The sequence below is a fragment of the Panthera leo genome, chromosome C2 (assembly GCF_018350215.1).
Source record: "Panthera leo isolate Ple1 chromosome C2, P.leo_Ple1_pat1.1, whole genome shotgun sequence".
NCBI classification, from domain to species: domain Eukaryota; kingdom Metazoa; phylum Chordata; class Mammalia; order Carnivora; family Felidae; genus Panthera; species Panthera leo.
In genome coordinates this window covers 89,344,088-89,359,587 of record NC_056687.1, presented here as the reverse complement: position 1 = coordinate 89,359,587, position 15,500 = coordinate 89,344,088, and the positions used below count along the sequence as shown (strand labels likewise).

At 36.0% G+C, this 15,500-nt stretch overlaps 1 protein-coding gene across 12 annotated transcripts in view; it reads right to left on the bottom strand.

The window, feature by feature from the left end:
• Nucleotides 1–15,500, bottom strand: part of TBL1XR1 (TBL1X receptor 1) — a 177,567-nt gene that overhangs the window by 43,251 nt on the left and 118,816 nt on the right. Inside the window, exon 1 of one of the 12 annotated variants that reach the window (XM_042954622.1) lies at nucleotides 12,864–12,887. The exons of 10 other annotated variants lie outside the window; for them this stretch is intronic. The gene's annotated coding sequence lies outside the window, so the exon portion shown is untranslated. Of the gene's footprint in view, nucleotides 1–7,268; nucleotides 7,306–12,863; nucleotides 12,888–15,500 lie in introns of those variants that run through there. One more of the 12 variants, XM_042954618.1, reaches the window with a different exon arrangement.

The window sequence follows — 15,500 nt, the reverse complement described above, 5'->3', positions numbered from 1 at the left end:
TATTTATGGACAGTGAAATATGAATTTCATATGACAAAGTTGTAACATAAAATATTTTCCTTTTAACTTCTTTTTAAGCACTTAAAAAAAAAAAAAACCCTTTCTTAGCTTGTGGTTCACATAAAAGGCTAGTGGGCCAGATTTGACCTAGACTGTGTACTTTCTTGGTCTTTATTTAAAAAGGATATACTGACATTTCTTCAGTATAAAGGTGTATCTAACATCATGTGCCTATGTTGATTGTCCTGCCACATCATGGGTCTCTTTATGATGCAGCGGTCACAGTATATTTAAAAGTCACAAATTAACAAACACCTAAGCAGGCTGCCATGTGACAGGAACCATTACTGCCCTAAGTTGTGGAAAAAGTGGTGACTAAGCATATCAAGCTTCTGTCGCAGAAAAGAACAAAGACAAACAAGGAAGTAATAACAATTTTCCAGTGACACACACAGAGGAAACCCTAACCAAATTCAGCAGTATGGGAATACATCTTGAAGAAAGCATCACTGGTGTTTAGACCTGCGAGGATGGATGGGGAGAGTGAAAACACAAATGTTTTAGGGAGGAAGGCAGGGAACGTAAGGAATCTAGTGAGCAGTAACAGTCGTGGAAAGGCTGGATGAACAAAGAAAAACAAAACACTGAAGTAAGCCTTGAAACACAAACAAAAACCATGTTCTGAAGGACCCTGACAGCATCACTTAGAGAAAATACACGGAAAGGTTTTAAGCAGGGTAGCGGAATGAAGAGACTTACACTACAAAAAGATCATCCTGGCTCTGAGATGAGGAAGAGACTGGAAGGGACTGTAATAGGAGGATGCTGCAGTAATCTAGTGGACAAATGAAACCTGGGCTGTGGCACTGAAGCCAGAGAGAAGTACAGGGGTTCCAAAATGTGACCAACAGGACACAGAAAGAGGAAAAACGAAGAATCAAAGGTTTCTTTTAGGAAATCTGGATCAGCAATACTTCCACTTACTGAGATGAGAAACTATGGAAGAAGAGTAGCAATTATCTTCATATAGAGAAAAAGATATTCTCCCCCAAAATTAACTCAGAGTACAATTAACAGCCTGAATGTTTCAAATGATAAAGATAAATACTCCTTTGATTATTTCGGCTCAAGACATCTTGTCTAGATGTTACTATGGTACATTAGGTGATTTATGCTCTGGAGGGTATCTTGCTAAAATAATCTTGACCCAAAGTAATGTATTGCAATGCGTCTGGTACACACAGTGGATATTAAATAGCCAATTTTTAAAGCATGTTGAACCAAATGATTGTAAAAGACAAAACAACCAATCCCATACCATTATAAAATTATGTGAAATTGAATCGTAATTTGACCAGTCGTGGATATCTGTTTGTAAGGGGAATAATTCATAACTATTTCATTAACAGGATAATTTCCCAAAATGAGATGTGCTAGGTAGAATCCAAGTGAAACAAAGAAAACAGAATAACTATTCTTTTCCCTTTATCATTCAGTTTGACACTCAAATAATAAACACTGGCACTCAAAGACCTAAGATGCAAAGGTTTTCAATTAATGCTTGGGTCCGATAAGCTAAGGCCATCAATATCACAATTTAAACCAGTGATCAGTGGTGTTTCAGCATCACCTAGTATATTCCGGGGCAAAGAAAAATACGAACCAAACTGATATAAATTATTGCATATAAAAGTTCTAATACTAAGTACATATTGCTGATACACTTTAAAAAGTCATCACAAAGAACACCAAACACGCAGAGCAAAAAAGTTCTTATCTGTTCAAATTACTATGAACTGGTGTATTCCACTGATCATAGTGCTATGTCAATTTCTGGAATCAAGGGTAACATTTTTTTAAGGGAAAAGGATGAATTATTCAAATTTTAAAAAGTATTATTCCAGCTGTCATCCTACTTCAGCTAGCTCTTTTACATCCTCAGAAAGAACCTTATTGTCACCCTTATGCCAAGTGTATTCCTAAAGCAGACAAAGCGCTGTGCTGAGAGTAGGAATGAAGTAAAAGTTGGCTCACGCCTTACAGAACTCAGTTTTTCAATGAAGAGAAACATACAAACAAACGTATCATTTAAAAAAAAAATTGTAAATTTAATGCAATCCTGCTTTAGAGGTTTCCATCACAGTTGTAATAAAACTACATAGAGTCTACAGACTTGAGTCTGTCCACTTTCAAAGATACTCAATTCTAGAATACGGTTCATTATGAAACTGATCCTTTTAAATTGTAACCTCAAAAAGACACCTGAAAAGAAACAGGGTATTGGACAACAAAATTAAATAAGGTCACAAAACAGCAGTGAGAAACTCATCCAATCTTTATCCTACACCATCCAAGTGTCAGGCCTGCTACAGATTATTATGTGTAAAATAAGGAGCTGATGGACTATTAAATAAATAAGATACTCAAAATAAACTAACCCTTCCTGAAGTCACAAAGCAATTTTTTGTATATTCTACTTCATCATACTTATTTATCCTTAAATAGTAAATGACTGAGTTCTAATGAATGAATGAATAAATGCCAGTGTACTTCTCCATCCTAACTCTCAGGAACAGCCTATAAACTCATAAAATCTGTTATTTGAAACTCGCATCAGTCATAGGCAATCAGTTATTTAATCAGATCCATAGCTATATTAAAATAGTCAAAAGTAAATATAAAAGTCTTTTTTTAATAAACTTTTTTCAAACGTTTATTCATTTTTGAGAGACAGAAAGAGACACAGAGTGAGCAGGGAAGGGGCAGACAGAGAGGGAGGCACAGAATCCGAAGCAGGCTCCAGGCCTGATGCGGGGCTCAGACTCAAGAACTGTGAGATCATGACCTGAGCCAAAGTTGGACACTTAACTGACTGAGCCATACAAGCACCCCTAAAGTTAGACTTTTTAAAGGAAGTATTTATTTTGAGGTGGGGGGGGAGGGAGGGAGAATGAATATGCTGGCGGGGGGGGGGGGGGGGGTAGAGGGCAGACAGAGAATTCCAAGCAGGCTCCGTGCTGTCAACCGCAAAGTGGGACTCAATCTCATGACTGTGAGATCATGATCTGAGTGAGCCAAAATCAAGAGTCAGACACTTAACCAACTGAGCCACCCAGACAGCCCATAAAAATCAATCTTAACTAATATTTAGCCAAAGCATTTATATTAAAAGTATATTTAGTATTTTAAATGTTCAGTATGAAGTATTTTACTTTAAGACTTTATAGAGAATAATTTAATAAATATTATAAAAACAGGACTGTTGAGACAATTCAGCTATGATTCACTCAACTGAATATGTACAGCATTTTCAGCATCACAAAACTGAGTTCAGCATACACATACTGAACAATAACTGCCCCACACATTTAATCATCTAGATCCCCCTCAGAGAAAGATGGATACTCTCTTCTGATTTCATTCCTGGAGCAAGCCAGTGCCTAATTATGAACCTAAATCACATTATTTTAAATTTAAAAGAATGAAAAAAAAGTGAAAGTCATGGGTAGAAATAAAGAAACCAGGAAGATTTTCTTAAATGTCCTGCCGACCACACACTGTTAAGAGATCTGGAAACCCTTTGCATGACACAGAATCAAATGTTTAATTGAAATTACTTTATCTTACAAAATGTATAGTGGTGGCATATTATCTCATAACAGAAAATTTTTGTGCTGCTCGACCATTTGGATGATCCTAATCTTTCATTATTCTAAAACTGCCATCAGGATATTTATGCTTAAAGCAGTTTTCTTTCATTTCTTTTTGGCAGGTGTGCCAAATATTAATGAATATTTCTCAGGATCAGGAAAAGTCTCTACAAGTAAATGACTGGACCAAATGAAATAAATAAATGGTTATTCCAATTTTTTTTTTTTTTTTAACTAAGGCCTGGTCAACACACAATGTTATATTAAGTTTCAGAAGTACAACATGGTGTACATTATACTGTGCTCATCACAAGTGTGGCTACCATCTGTCACCACACAATGCTATTAGAATACTACCGGCTACACTCCTCTTGTTGTACCTTTTAACCTCATGATTCACTTATTCCATAACAAGACCCCTCTAGATGAAACAGGAAAACGTTCAATTTCACCAATAATAAACATAAAAACATTTGGCCATAACACTAGCAAAGATTTAAAAATAATACTCAACATTATCAAGATTGTGACAAAACAGAAAATTTATCTTTAAATATATCTACAAATATCTGCCACAGCTATTATTCGTGGTTTGTGAGTTCGAGCCCCGCGTTGGGCTCTGTGCTAACAGCTCAGAGCTTGAAGCCTGCTTCTGGTTCTATGTATCCCTCTCTCTCTGTTCCTTCCCCCACTTGCACTGTCTTTTGCTCTCTCTCAAAAATAAATAAAGGTTAAACATTTTTTTTTAAATAAGAACTGTTTTATTACTGGCAAGTAACTGTCAACACCACCTTGGACACTTGGGGTTACCTTTCCAAATAAGTATCAATGACCCACAGGGTCTCAAGGTGATTGTTATGCCAGGGATGGTATGGTGCTGGGAGTCCACTTAACAAGAAGGATAACTTAGGCTTCTCTGGAACTCAGCAGCTGAGACATGGAGTGACTATAATTAGCAAGATGAAGAAAAGGGTGGCTTGCCTCTTACAGCTTCTATTGCCAGTGTCTGACAAAACACACCACTATTCCTGCCTTCCAGATTTGGACAACTACTCCATTCTCAGCCCTGTGGTTTAAATGGGATGGACTTCCTGGTTGAAAGGAAGGCACTTAGTCAATCAGCATATTTTATCTTCAGGAAGGGCTGACGTCCCACCCCCACAGATACACATTACCTCCCTCCCCTCTGATCCAACTCAATCACTCCTGGTGAATGAATGCTAGAAGACTTTTGCTGGTTTCAAGGAAAGACAACCTCCTCCTTTCAGAAAGGAGTGGGCAGATAGCAAGGACACTATGTACATAATCACTGAGGTTAGAGCAGAGATGAGAGAGAAACAGAAAAGCACAGCAAAGAGACAAGAGAAACTGTTATTAATGACATCAGGTTATCTATTAAGCAACTGGATTAAGTACTATCTGAAGCTAATTTACCACTGTAATTCAGTTAAAGAAATCAAAAATTAATTTTATTACCTAAGCCAATTAGATTTGTCAGTTGCAACCCAAAAAAGGCAGACAAATCGGGGGAATTATGTTTTAAAACAAGAAAATGACTATAAAATTCGTGATTGACCATACCTGGAGAAATAAAAAGCAGGGGGGAGTCACATTTTTTCAGTTTCTAGACCAGAAAGTATAAAAAATTACTCATATATATGGGGTGCCTAGAAAGCACAGTTCTCTGGGGAGTCACACTTTATGTATGTTGAACTAGAGGTAAAACAGGACATTCCAGCAGAAATGCTCTAGCGTAGTTATAATATTACAGCTCACGTCTTATGGAAAGTGGTATCTCTCATTCTGTTCCCCTCATACAGGAAAGCCAATCTCTAGTTGTATTACTTTGGGGTGATAAACCAATCCAAACAAATGCAGATGAGCTACAATTGTGGGGGTGGGGTAGTGACAAATGAAAAGTAAACACTACAATGGTCATGAAATTAATTAACAAAACCTAAGAGGGGAAAAATGCATTAAAGCACTATTTTCTGACCAATATATTTTATTCACTCAGTCAAAACTTCGGTTAAACACTTCTAATGTACCATCATTCCAGACAGGTACTGGAGATGTGGCTAAACAAAGGAGACTAAGGCCAGACCTTGTGACTTTACAAGGTGTTGTGAAGAAAACAACTAATTGCAACTTGGATAAGAAAAGATACAGAAAATTATGGAAGCACAAACCTCAAGGCTGAGGGTATAGGTAAGCAAAGGACGTAAAATGCAAGTGGCTTACAGGTTTCTGTAAGTATTAGAAGAACTAATTTTCTTTTTAAAATGTTTGGAATGTACCAAGTTATCTCTGCTCCCATGTGTGTGCACACTGCTTCTCATTCATTTGAATGTTAAGGAAAATGAAGCAGAAGAATATTTGCATTTATTGAGAAGCTCCTGCATGCTATGTACGGGGTTAGGCATTCTACACATTATTTAATTTCTTCTTCAGTATTTAACTTCCTCATTTTAATGTCAGAGCAGAGACATATAAGAACTATATTTCTATATATTATTAAAATACTAACATGTTATTAAAATACTAAACTACTTTCCTCAGGACATAAAACACACACAGGAAAAAGAGTATGGAATTTATAACATAAAATAATTTAATGACTATGAAGAATCAAAATTCTTAGTACTGGAAGGTCCTAAGAAGTTGCTAATTCCAAACCATGACATACATTGCCAAGGCTCCATGTACAGTGCAGGCTATCAGCGCTCAGCTTACATGGACTATGCTGGGAATGGCAGTCCTAACCTGGTCAGCCAGCCACTGCAGCAGTCACAAACAGATGATTACAATATCCTGCTAAATAACAGTCTCTAAACTCACACAGAATCATTTATCAAAACTAATTTGTTGGGTGTAAGTTCTCAATCTGCTGTGAAGCAAAGTAGACCATAGTTTATTTCAGCAAAGTAAACCACTGCTGCCATATTACTCACTGAGTTATTGCAGGAAACTCTTGTCGAATTGTCTTGCTAACACCAAAACACACTGCAAAAATACATCATCATAACTAACAATAAGAAAAAAAACAAACACAAAGTGTATGTGGGGAGGCAAATGAACCAGAGGAGAAAAATTAAATCAATTTACTCATTAGCAAAGTGATGGTGGTTACGACCATCTTATGAGCTGAAATGTCCCTGTAGAATTCTTATGTTGAAGACCCAACCCCAGCAGTATCTCAGAATGTTACTTTATTTGGAGACAGAGTCTTTATTTAAAGAGGTGATAAAGTTAAAACAAGACCATTAGGGTAAACCCTGATCCAATATAACTGGTGTCTTTATATGAGGAGAAAGATACTAGGAATGCATGCACAAAGACAGACTATGTGAGGTCACAGTGAGAAAGAAGGTGGCTGGCTGCAAGCCAAGGAGGCCTTTAATAAGTAATCCTGCCGACACACCTTGATCTTGGAATTCCATCATCCAGAACTATGGAGAAAATAATTTTCTGTTGTTTAAGCCATCTAGTCTGTGGATTTTGTCATGGCAGCCCTAGAAAACTGATATACACCCATTATTACAAATTCTTAAAAACTGTGATCATTCATCGGGAGGCTTTAAAATAACTGATGTTAAACTCACAATGGCTAGGACCTACCTTTTTGAAAATTTGCCGCTATTTTTAGGAACCCATCCTGTTCAAAGACATTGAGATTAACAGGATACATTAACATTTTATAATCATCTGCCCCGCAATGCCCTTCTCCTTGAACTGCTCCCTCTCCCCCACCATGAAACACTCTCAGGAACAGCACTGAAAAATGCATTACCCTTCATTTCCTGCCTCATTAAAAATAATTAAAATTCTACCAATGTTAGGCAATAACACTGTTGTGTGTATAAAACATGGTACAATGAAGGAAGGTATCTCTTAAGATTTAACTTTGAAGTAGTTGATAATATAGCTTAAAATACGTATAAAGCACATTTGAGAATGTACTTTTGCCATGCTAAATCTTATAAGGTGTCACAAAATTTTTTTAGACTAAATGTAATCATGTTTTCCAAATTACTTTTGTGAACTATACAGCACAACATTAGGGGGGTGCCTGGGTGGTTCAGTAGGTTGAGAGTCCGACTTCAGCTCAGGTCATGATATTGCGTTCATGGGTTTGGGCCCCACATCGGGCTCTGTGCTGACAGCAACCTAGAGCCTGCTTCAGATTCTGTGTCTCCCTCTCTCTCTGCCCCTCCCCTACTTGTGTGCTCTCTCTCTCAAAAAATAAAATAAGATGTTAAAAAAAAAAAAATAAAGTGCAACATTAGGATTTAGAAATAATCTGATAATTTCAGAAAAAACACCAAGTTCTAAACGAAATACTTCAGCTTATTTTAATACTAACCAAACTAAAACAAAAACAAAACCCATTAACAAAATCAAATCATCTGGCTGATTAAAGCATTAATGTCAAACAACAGCATATTTACTTTTTTGTGTATTAGCCCTGAACTACAACTACAGCTTAATTATCAAACGTTTTAAGGACATCTTTTTAAGGCTACCTGTAATATTAAGTCCAAAAAAAGCAAAGAAGTATGTTTCCAAAGAAAAAAAATTCTACCACTCTTCACATTAGGATAAATGTTAAGTTTAAACTGTATTTTTAAAGACCCGATCTCAGGAGATAATTTTTATTCACACTATTAAAAAGAAGAGAATATCTTTTTATAAATTTAAGTATAATTAATATACAGTATTATATTAGTTTCAAGCATACAATATGATTCAACATTTCTATACATTACTCAGTACTCATCACGAGAAGTGTACTCCTAATCCGCCCCCCTTCACCTATTTCACCCATCTCCCCCACCAACCTCCCCTCTAGCAATCACCAGAGGCTGCTCTCTGTATTTACAAGTCTTTTTCATTTGCTCATTTGTTTTGTTTCTTAAATTCTACATGAATGAAGTCATATGGTATTTGTCTTTCTTGGACCTATTTCACTAAGCATTATACCCTCTAGGTCCACCCATGTTGTTGCAAATAGCAAGAACTCATTTTTTTATGGCCAAGTAATATTCCATTGTGTCTCTGTGTGTGTGTGTACACACACATATATAAAATCTTCATTCATTCACCTATCGATGGGCACTTGGGTTGCTTTCATATCATGGCTATTGGCAAATAAGGCTACAATAAACACAGAGGTGCATATTATCTTTTCAAATTAGTATTTTTGTTTTCCTTGAGCAAATACCCAGTACTGGAAGTACCAGATCATATGGTATTTCTATCTTTGGATATTTGAGGAAACTCCACACTTTTCCACAGTAGCTGCACCAATTTGCATTTCCACCAAAAAGGAGAAAAATCACCTTTTAAAATATAAACTCTGTATTTCATTTGTTTTATGTAAGACTGTTTTTTGTTTTTTGGGGGGAGGGCTATCTTTGATAATTTGAATATAAAGTACCAGTAAAAAGACAACAGCATCCTCAAGAGAAAAAAAAATGCAGCTTAAATTTTTTAAATAGGTAAACAAGATAGTTTGTGAAGGCATTTTACCTTCTAATTTTGGCACATGAGCATCTTCCAGTAATTTTTGTAAGAGTGTAAAGGCTACATTCTTTTTAATAGTTAAAGGCGATTTTTGCGCCGTGAACATTTTCTTCTTTTGATTCTTGTTGCTTTGTTTGTTTTTTGTCAGATTTAATGGTCACTGACGTTCCAAAGTTTGTGAATCTTAAGAAATTAAAGTATGGTGATAATAACTTAGAAGGCAGATGCCTCTAAGTTACCTTTCTTTTCCTTCTTCTTTTTTTTTCATTAGAATCTAGAGCCCTCAGATATAAATTAAAGATAACATGACCAAGAAATAAGATCTCAGGTAGCCTCTATAATTTTAGATCTTCTGGGCCTCTGTTTCTTTATGAGGAAACATTAGATGTCTCACTTTTAAACTTTTAACGACTAGAGTCAGTACAAGTACATAGGGTATTTATGTATGAATCTTACAGCAAAGAGTCACCAGATCATGCAGTGTTTTTTCATAAATCATTTTTAATAGATTTTTAAAAACAGTCAGATGTCAGATGGACACTTCCAGAAATTAGGGAAAGAGAAAACAAACAACCCCACCTCATTAAGAAACATTTAAGTATTACGCCCAATGCTTATCAGGCCAACACTGCTTTATAACACTGATTTATATAAAGACATAGGCAAATGGTATACCAAACCCATTATTCATTAGTAATTGAGACTTCTAATGTCAATCATTTATTTCAACTGTGATCTATACCAGGGGTCTGAAAACTATGGCCTGTGTGTCAAATACAACCTATCACCTATTTTTGTACCACCCATAATACCTTGTGGTTTTTACAAAACACAGAATGGTTTTTACAGAACATTTTTTTAACAGAACATTTGCCATTGATTTAGCGATAGGGAACACTAATTTTGAATCCCAATTAAGCAATATTAAGTCTCAGCAAAGCTCTCTAGACAGAAAACAGTAAAATAGCATCAATTAGGTAATGAGTCAACTCTGATTTAAGTTAAATTGACATTAACTACAGCCCCATTTCTTTTTATACCCAAAAGACCTCTGATGAGCTGCCTCACAGTCCCTAGATGTGCACTTTAACTTGCCATATACGTAAAAAAAATAGTTTACATAGATGTCTTCTAACATCCCTTTAAAATATAAAACTATATGACTTCAGGATGGGCTCAATAAATAATAAATGAATGACAGCCAAAGTATACTGACAGAGGAGTGAAGAGGACAAGAAATTAAAACACTAAGGGAAAATATTTTTTTAAAGATTTTATTTTCAAGGAATCTCTACACCCAACATGGGTCTCAAAGTCACAACCCCAAGATCAAAAGTCTCATGTTCTATCCACCGAGCCAGCCAGGTGTCCCAATAGGCCAAATTTTTGGTACATCTTTTCCAATTACTGAGAAGTAATCAGTCATAGGACAACTTAAGGCAAACCATTGTCAGTCTGGAAAAGAAAAGTCTGGAAATGAAAGTTAAGTATGAAAATGAAAATCAAGACACTAGTCCCCTTCCAACTAGCAAGAAAAGCTCTGAATGGGAACCAGTATAAGAAAGGTAACAAAATTTTCTCAATTAAGTCAAACCAACTTACTATCTTATATTCTAGCTTTGGAACAGACATGAAATGAGGACATGAAAGACTAAACCATAGCTAAAAGTTTAAAAAGACAATCACATGAATGGATGGAAACTTTGCTTAAAAATGAGGTATTATAGGTAAAGAGAGAAAAGAGGTACTAGGTATAATGAATTCAGAGTTATAAATAAATACTACTTATAATAGTATATGTGAAACAATTTATTAGACAAGGATTAGGTATTCTTTGGTTCCTAAAGAGGGCAGGCAGGGAACTAAGACAAAACTAAGACTACGGAGCCATAAGTGAATCAGAACAAGTCCTGAGACTGGCTTTATTTGGTAAATCATTTGGAAGAGCAAAAGTAAAAACAGGCAGAAGACTGTTCTAATGGCAGAAATAACATGATTAATATGGATCAAACATCCAAGTATGGGTAAAAAAAAAAAAAAAGGTATAAGATGAGATCAACATTCATCCCAATTGGTAATAAATGCTTGTTCAAATCAAGTGAAGACAACTTAAACCAAATTTAATACTCAGATAACAGACTGGTACACACCTGCATACACACACACACACACGCACACACACACGCACGCACATACACTCCACGAGCCAGCTATGAGTAAACCTTGGAAGACAAAAGGCAAAAGAAAATGGAGTAGAAATTGATGATAGATATGAACTGAGATAGGCTCTGAAGTTTTACTGAAAACTGGGGAAATCCACCATGAAAGTGTCAGAGGTCAATTTCACAGGGTGAAAGAAAACAGTTGACAGTACTGTCCTGTAAGAGGACAGTCCTGTAAGAGGACAGTTTGGTTCCCCAAAACCAAACAAACATGCTCACAGAGGAACAACGACACTGAGGCCCTGCAGTGTCCATCCTTTGTTAAGTACTCAACCCAGTCAGGCTACAGACTAACTGCAAATACCATCTTATTAAAAAATCTTATCAATACTATCTTATTAAAAAGTCTTAAAAATATTTATTTTTAATACCATCTTAGTAAAATATATTTCTTTCCATTTCATTGTAAATGTACTTCAATGCTAATGCTGTTCAAAGTGCTCAAATCTAAAAATCAGATTTGTTATCTTTGTCCTGCCCATGACAAAGTTTCATCGATTTTTTATTTAGTATACAAATTAAGTCTCAAAGTGAGTCCTGTAGACCCCTGGGGTTCCCAAGACATTTTTAAGGGGTCCTCAGGTCAAAAATTTTGTAGTACTAAGACATTACTTGACTTTCTCACGGAACTGACTTCCATACACTGATGTTACAGAGTAATAGTGAGTGAAACTGCTCATATCGTAACGCGAATCAAGGCGGTTACATCTTCCTATATTAGCAGTCATTATATTCTTAATTATCATGCACTCAAAAAACAAAAACAAAACCCACAAAAATTCTTCACTGAAGAATTCCCTTGAAAGTAGCAAAAATGCTTAATTTTATTAAAATGTTAATCCTCAAAAACACATCTGTTTGATATCCTACATAATAAAACATTAAGTACTTGATAAAGCACTTCCACCGCACACTAAAATGATGGAGGTGGGGGTCTCAAAGAAAACCACTGTGCAATTGTTGAATTGCAAGTTTTCCTCATGGAACACCATTTTTACTCCCAAGATCAACTGACAAAGTATGGCTTTTCATATTGAGAATTTGGCAGACATTTTTTTGCAAATAAACAAAGTGAAACTGTCACTTTAAAGAAAACAAATAGCAATATTTGTTGACAAGAATAAAACTTAAGCTTTTAAGAGAAAATTAGGATTTGGAAAATATCAGCCACCATGATTATTAAACGGTTCCCAATTTTCAAAAACTTTTCTGATGAGATCAGTGATGATGAATCACTCTTTTTCTGCATACTGTAGAATGAACATATGGAAGGTCTACATAACTCAGTGAACAAATGTTTTCCCAATGACCAATACATAATTATGCATGGAGAAATGAAGTATTCTAAGTTCAAGAGAGACTAAAGGATTTTATCTAACAATACAAAAAGTTCACGGATAACATTTCAAATCCTGCATTGCAACTAATCGTTAAGAAGCTTTGCACTTGAGGTGCCTGGGTGGCTCACCTGGCTAAGCATCTGACTCTTGATTTCAGCTCAGGTCATGCGTGCTCTTATGGTTTGTGAGATGAAGCCCTGCATCGGGATCTGCGCTGACAGCATGGAGCCTGCTTGGGGTTGTCTTTCCCCTCTCTGTTGTTCTTCCCCGCAAAATAAACAAGCAAACATTAAAAACAAAAACAAAAACAAAAACAAAAAACTATCCACTTGAGATTTAGTAGTATCAAAGAAAATATCCAAATTCATATGAAAAATAAAATTGTATTTTGATTTGAAGAAGTTATAATTATACATCTGTTTTATTTTTTAATTTTTTAATGTTTGTTTATTTTTGAGAGGGAGAGAGACAGAGCATGAGTGGGGGAGGAGCAGAGAGAGAGGGAGACAGAATCTGAAGCAGGCTCCTCCAGGCTCTGAGCTGTCAGCACAGAGCCCAACATGGGGCTCGAACTCACAGACCATGAGATCATGATGTGAGTCGAAGTCAGACACTCAACACTCAACTGAGCCACTCAGGTGCCCCTAATTACACATCTTTGTAAGGCCAGATGTTTTTTCATAGATTTCAACTCCGAGAACATACCTCACCATGAGAATGCAGAAGGATGTTTGAGAACCCAGCTATATTGTAGTAAGCCAGAGACGAACAGAAATTTGCAAAGAAGTAAATCACCGTCCTTCTTCTCATGAAAAATTTTTGGAAATTCGGAAAGTACACATTTTTCATAAAATACCATTTGTGTTCACATGTTATAGATGGGTTTATATTAAAATGCATTGGTAACATAAAACTTCACAATTTTAATTTCTGGTGCAGCAAATATTGCTAGTATAAAAACTGATTCCTTCTTGGCAATATTTGTGCTAATCTTTTTGGCAATCATTTGGAGAAAAAGACCTCTTAAGCCATGACTATGTTCAGACTGTACCAGGATATAAATCTTGTTTTCTGTTATGTTCATGATGAAATACACATAGGTACCCAGCAAATTTACACCTAATAAACAAAAAAGTTACCTAAGAAGTCATAAAAACCCTCATGCAAAAGCACTACTTTGGATAAAACATATGGAAATGTACTAAATAAAACATGTAAGAGTAATAATTACACATTTTCTGAGACTACACCTCTGTAAACGGACTTTGGTCCAGATACAATCACTTGATTCAGTAATTTTATTTAAATTTAGTCTCTCCATCATTCATTCAACAAATACTTACTGAGTGCTAATACATGTTTGGCATTGTTCTAGGCCCTGAACACTGTAATAAAATAGAAATCCATTAACATAAAGCATGATATTATGAAAAACAGGCTCCACGGCCAAGCTGCAGATTGCATCCCATTTCCTACCAAATTCTAAACAGCTGAGGAAAGGTGTGGTAGCAGCAGTACTACCACAACACATTTCCTTCTCAGGGTGGATTCTCACAGGCCTGCATGTCTGTTCAGACCCATCACTTGTGTCCAGTGGTGAGGTTCCAGAATGCTGCAATCCCTTTCCCACCAACTAAAACATGAAGTTGGTCAAACATGAAGGTGGTCTCATTTTGTAACCGTTATATCCCAAAGAGAATACATTCAAGACTATAAGTAATGGCAGCCTCCTCTACCATATACATGGAAACAAATAATGTAAAACTTTGTCAGTACAGAATCAATCCAATCATAGACTCTATTAGCTAGACAAGAAATAAAGAGAGATGGCTAGCTGAGCAACAAATTTGAAAATTCTTTATGGTCAGATTTCCAGGATACCTGGTACAATTTCCGTGCCTGCCCCTGCACTCTGAGGACACAAAAGAAAAAAGCAGAGGGAATGTAGAGAATAAAGGAAATCTAGGGAGTACAAGCCCATCTGTGACTTGTAATGGCAAGTAAATAGTCCACACTCTCTTTGCTACTTGTAACTGTATCAATAGTTGCTGTGAATACATTAAAATAAATCCAAAACATAAGATAATAGGGCTTCTCTTCTTTTTGACATTCTTGTATACGTCCCATTGTCACCCTTTTGCCAGGTAGGGAAACCCAGGCCTAGGCAGAATTGCTGTGTAAATACAGCTTCCCTAAAATCTATCATTCTTTTCCCCGGACTAAGCACAACAATACTTAACACTATTCTACGAATGAAACTCTCTGCCTTGACAACTTTTTCCATCTTCCTCCGAACCCCACCTCTGACCCCTACACTCCCAAACCAACTGAGCCCTTTGCTCTCCTCAAACAGTATTTATTTATAAGCTAGGTTTTCTACATTAACTCCTCAACCCTCACCACCAACAAATATTTCATCACTTAAAGCCAGGTAGATGAAAAGCTTAACAGACTGACAGAACAAAATGTTAATAAATAACAACTGCTTAGTGTTCTGCTTTCTAAGGAATTTATATACAACAAAGGCACAAGTATATCTCCTTAACTCAAGTTTCTCATATTTGAGTAATATCAAGTGCCTTCGAAAATTTTAAAAAATCAGTTCCAAGGTGTTTGATGTCTGATGTAAACTACAGTATTGAAATAAACACAAATAGCTTTACTTTGCTACAAAGTGGCCATATGGATGATCTGAATATAATCACATGTCTAGCCAGGTTGGCAAGAACAGAGAAGAACAAAATATAATAATTTTTTAAGAATCA